This window comes from Triticum aestivum, chromosome 2D, assembly GCF_018294505.1.
Source record: "Triticum aestivum cultivar Chinese Spring chromosome 2D, IWGSC CS RefSeq v2.1, whole genome shotgun sequence".
Taxonomy (NCBI): Eukaryota; Viridiplantae; Streptophyta; class Magnoliopsida; order Poales; family Poaceae; genus Triticum; species Triticum aestivum.
The window spans coordinates 506,944,050-506,950,036 of record NC_057799.1 but is presented as its reverse complement, the minus strand read 5'-3'; positions in this window follow the sequence as shown (position 1 = coordinate 506,950,036).

Genomic DNA, 5,987 nt, shown 5'->3' with positions numbered 1-5,987 from the left:
TCCTTGTTTCAGTTAACACTACGCAAAACTGATTCCGAACGATAGTTACACACAAGTTCTTGTGTAGTTGCATTCGATTTTTTCCATTCTACTTCACTAAACATCGCCATATGAGATCGAATTACTTGTAGGGAAATGCAAGAGACCTCGGTTATGATGATGCACTAGGTCCATAGCTGGGACTTTGTGTGTGTTCTCGAAATGCGTTTGTCGAGTCCTCATTAAGAAAGTTTCTATACAAGTTTCTGAAAGAACTCCTGAAGAAAAGTTCTCCAAGAGCTCCCTATGAAAGAATCCTTTGAAGCATCTAGTCGTCACAAACGCTTTGACTACTTGTGGAGCCAAAACGGACTCCGTATGAGTCAGATATCCATGTTTCAGTTAACACCGCGCAAAACTGATTCCGAACGACAGTTACAGACTAGTTCTTGTGTAGTTGCATTCGTTTTTTTCCATTCTACTTCACTAAACATCTCCATATGAGATCCAATTACTTGAATGGAAATGAAAGAGACCTCGGTTATGATGATGCACTAGGTCCATAGCTGGGAATTTGTGTATGTTCTCGAAATGCGTTTGTCGAGTGCTCATTAAGAAAGTTTCTATACAAGTTTCTGAACGAACTCCTTAAGAAAAGTTCTCCAAAAGTTCCCTATGAAAGAATCATTTGAAGCATCTGGTCGTCACAAACATTCTGACTACTTGTGGAGCCAAAACAGACTCCGTATGAGTGAGATATCCATGTTTCAGTTAACACTGCGTAAAACTGATTCCGAACGACAGTTACAGACTAGTTCTTGTGTAGTTGCATTCGATTTTTTCCATTCTACTTCACTAAACATCTCCATATGAGATCCAATTACTTGTAGGGAAATGAAAGAGACCTCAGTTATGATTATGCACTAGGTCCATAGCAGGGATTTTGTGTATGTTCTCGAAATGCGTTTGTCGAGTGCTCATTAAGAAAGTTTCTATACAAGTTTCTGAATGAACTCCTTAAGAAAAGTTCTCCAAAATCTCCCTATGAAAGAATCCTTTGAAGCATCTGGTCGTCACAAACGTTTTGACTAGTTGTGGAACAAAAACGGACTCCGTATGAGTTTGATATCCATGTTTCAGTTAACACTGCGCAAAACTGATTCCGAACGAAAGTTACAGACTAGTTCTTGTGTAGTTGCATTCAATTTTTTGCATTCTACTTCACTAAACATCTCCATATGAGATCCAATTACTTGTAGGGAAATGCAAGAGACCTCGGTTATGATGATGGACTAGGTCCATAGCTGGGACTCTGTGTATGTTCTCGAAATGCGTTTGTCGAGTGCTCATTAAGAAAGTTTCTATACAAGTTTCTGAACGAACTACTTAAGAAAAGTTCTCCAAAAGTTCCTTTGAAAGAATCCTTTGAAGCAACTGTTCGTCACAAATGTGTTGACTAGTTGTGGATCCAAAACGGACTCCATATGAGTCAGATATCCATGTTTCAGTTAACACTACGCAAAACTGATTTCGAACGATAGTTACACACTAGTTCTTGTGTAGTTGCATTCGATTTTTTTCCATTCTACTTCACTAAACATCTCCATATCAGATTCAATTACTTGTAGGGAAATGCAAGAGACCTCGGTTATGATGATGCACTAGGTCCATAGCTGGGACTTTGTGTATGTTCTTGAAATGTGTTTGTCGAGTGCTCATTAAGAAAGTTTCTACATAAGTTTCTGAACGAACTCCTTAAGAAAAGTTCTCTAGAAGCTCCCTATGAAAGAATCCTTTGAAGCATCAGGTCGTCACAAATGTTTTGACTACTTGTGGAGCCAAAACAGACTCCGTATGAGTCAGATATCCATGTTTCAGTTAACACTGCGCAAAACTAATTCCGAACGACAGTTACACACTAGTTCTTGTGTAGTCGCATTCGATTGTTTCCATTCTACTTCACTAAACATCTCCATATGAGATCCAATTACTTGTAGGGAAATGCAAGAGACCTTGGTTATGATGATGCACTAGGTCCATAGCTGGGACTTTGTGTATGTTCTCGAAATGCGTTTGTCGAGTGCTCATTAAGAAAGTTTCTATACAAGTTTCTGAACGAACTCCTTAAGAAAAGTTCTCCAAATGTTCCCTTTGAAAGAATTCTATGAAGCATCTAGTCTTCACAAACATTTTGACTACTTGTGGAGCCAAAACGGACTCCGTATGAGTCAGATATCCATGTTTCAGTTAACACTGCGCAAAACTGATTCCGAACAACAGTTAAAGACTAGTTCTTGTGTAGTTGCATTCGATTTTTTCCATTCTACTTCACTAAACATCTCCATATGAGATCCAATTACTGGTAGGGAAATGCAAGAGACCTCGATTATGATGATGCACTAGGTCCATAGCTGGGACTTTGTGTATGTTCTTGAAATGCGTTTGTCAAGTGCTCATTATGAAAGTTTCTATACAAGTTTCTGAACAAACTCCTTAAGAAAAGTACTCCAAAAGCTCCCTATGAAAGAATCCTTTGAAGCATCAGGTCATCACAAAAGTTTTGACTAGTTGTGGAGCAAAAACGGACTCCGTATGAGTCAGATATCCATGTTTCAGTTAACACTGCGCAAAACTGATTCCGAACGGAAGTTACAGACTAGTTCTTGTGTAGTTGCATTCGATTTTTTCCATTCTAATTCACTAAAAATCTCCATATGAGATCCAATTACTTGTAGGGAAATGCAAGATACCACGGTTATGATGATGCACTAGGTCCATAGCTGGGACTTTGTGTATGTTCTCGAAATGCGTTTGTCGAGTGCTCATTAAGAAAGTTTCTATACAAGATTCCGAACGAACTCAGTTCTCCAAAAGTTCCATATGAAAGAATGCTTTGAAGCATTTGGTCGTCACAAACGTTTTGAATACATGTGGAGCCAAAACGGACTCCGTATGAGTCAGATATCCATGTTTCAGTTAACACTTCGCAAAACTGATTCCGAACGACAGTTACAGAATAGTTCTTGTGTAGTTGCATTCGATTTTTTCCATTCTACTTCACTAAACATCTCCATATGAGATCCAATTACTTGTAGGGAATTGCAAGGGACCTCGGTTATGATGATGCACTAGGTCCATAGCTGGGACTTTGTGTATGTTCTTGAAATGTGTTTTTCGAGTGCTCATTAAGAAAGTTTCTACACAAGTTTCTGAACGAACTCCTTAAGAAAAGTTCTCCAAAAGCTCCCTATGAAAGAATCCTTTGAAGCATCAGGTCGTCAAAAATGTTTTGACTACTTGTGGAGCCAAAACAGACTCCGTATGAGTCAGATATCCATGTTTCAGTTAACACTGCGCAAAACTGATTCCGAACGACAGTTACACACTAGTTCTTGTGTAGTTGCATTCGATTTTTTCCATTCTACTTCACTAAACATCTCCATATGAGATCCAATTACTTGTAGGGAATTGCAAGAGACCTCGGTTATGATGATGCACTAGGTCCATAGCTGGGACATTGTGTATGTTCTTGAAATGTGTTTGTCGAGTGCTCATTAAGAAAGTTTCTACACAAGTTTCTGAACGAACTCCTTAAGAAAAGTTCTCCAAGAGCTCCCTATGAAAGAATCCTTTGAAGCATCTGGTCGTCACAAACGTTTTGACTACTTGTGGAGCCAAAACGGACTCCGTATGAGTCAGATATCCATGTTTCAGTTAACACCGCGCAAAACTGATTCCGAACGACAGTTGCAGACTAGTTCTTGTGTACTTGCATTCGGTTTTTTCCATTCTACTTCACTAAACATCTCCATATGAGATCCAATTACTTGTAGGGAATTGCAAGAGACCTCGGTTATGATGATGCACTAGGTCCATAGCTGGGACTTTGTGTATGTTCTTGAAATGTGTTTGTCGAGTGCTCATTAAGAAAGTTTCTACACAAGTTTCTAAACGAACTCCGTAAGAAAAGTTCTCCAAAAGCTCCCTATGAAAGAATCCTTTGAAGCATCAGGTCGTCACGAATGTTTTGACTACTTGTGGAGCCAAAACGGACTCCGTATGAGTCAGATATCCATATTTCAGTTAACACTGCGCAAAACTGAGTCCGAACGACAGTTACACACTAGTTCTTGTGTAGTTGCATTCGATTTTTTCCATTCTACTTCGCGAAACATCTCCATATGAGATCCAATTACTTGTAGGGAAATGCAAGAGACCTCGGTTACGATGATGCACTAGGTCCATAGCTGGGACTTTGTGTATGTTCTCGAAATGGGTTTGTCGAGTGCTCATTAAGAAAGTTTCTATACAAGTTTCTGAACGAACTCCTTAAGAAAAGTTCTCCAAAAGCTCCCTATGAAAGAATCCTTTGAAGCATCAGGTCGTCACAAATGTTTTGACTACTTGTGGAGCCAAAACGGACTCCGTATGAGTTAGATATCCATGTTTCAGTTAACACTGCGCAAAACTGATTCCGAACGACAGTTACACACTAGTTCTTGTGTAGTTGCATTCGATTTTTTCCATTCTACTTCACGAAACATCTCCATATGAGATCCAACTACTTGTAGGGAAATGAAAGAGACCTCGGTTATGATGATGCACTAGGTCCATAGCTGGGACTTTGTGTATGTTCTCGAAATGGGTTTGTCGAGTGCTCATTAAGAAAGTTTCTATACAAGTTTCTGAACGAACTCCTTAAGAAAAGTTCTCCAAAAGTTCCCTATGAAAGAATCCTTTGAAGCATCTGGTTGTCACAAACATTTTGACTACTTGTGGAGCCAAAACGGACTCCGTATGAGTCAGATATCCAAGTTTCAGTTAACACTACGCAAAACTGATTCCGGACGATAGTTACACACTAGTTCTTGTGTAGTTGCATTCGATTTTTTCCATTCTACTTCACTAAGCATCTCCATATGAGATCGAATTACTTGTAGGGAAATGCAAGAGACCTCGGTTATGATGATGCACTAGGTCCATAGTTGGGACTTTGTGTATGTTCTCGAAATGCGTTTGTCGAGTCCTCATTAAGAAAGTTTCTATACAAGTTTGTGAAGGAACACCTTAAGAAAAGTTCTCCAAGATCTCCCTATGAAAGAATCGTTTGAAGCATCTGGTCGTCACAAACGTTTTGACTACTCGTGGAGCCAAAACGGACTCCGTATGAGTCAGATATCCATGTTTCAGTTAACACTACGCAAAACTGATTCCGAACGATAGTTACACACCAGTTCTTGTGTAGTTGCATTCGATTATTTCCATTCTACTTCACTAAACATCTCCATATGAGATCGAATTACTTGTAGGGAAATGCAAGAGACCTCGGGTATGATGAAGCGCTAGGTCCATAGCTGGGACTTTGTGTATGTTCTCGAAATACGTTTGTCGAGTCCTCATTAAGAAAGTTTCTATACAAGTTTCTGAACGAACTCCTTAAGAAATGTTCTGCAAGAGCTCCCTATGAAAGAATCCTTTGAAGCATCTGGTCGTCACAAACGTTTTGACTACTTGTGGAGCCAAAACGGAGTCCGTATGAGTCAGATATCCATGTTTCAGTTAACACCGCGCAAAACTGATTCCGAACGACAGTTACAGACTAGTTCTTGTGTAGTTGCATTCGTTTTTTTCCTTTCTACTTCACTAAACATCTTCATATGAGATCCAATTACTTGTAGGGAAATGCACCATACCTCGGTTATGATGATGCACTAGGTCCATAGCTGGGACTTTGTGTACGTTCTCGAAATGCGTTTGTCGAGTGCTCCTTAAGAAAGTTTCTATACAAGTTTCTGAACGAACTCCTTAAGAAAAGTTCTCCAAAAGTTCCCTATGAAAGAATCCTTTGAAGCATCTGGTTGTCACAAACATTTTGACTACTTGTGGAGCCAAAACGGACTCCGTATGAGTCAGATATCCATGTTTCAGTTAACACTACGCAAAACTGATTCCGGACGATAGTTACACACTAGTTCTTGTGTAGTTGCATTCGATTTTTTCCATTCTAC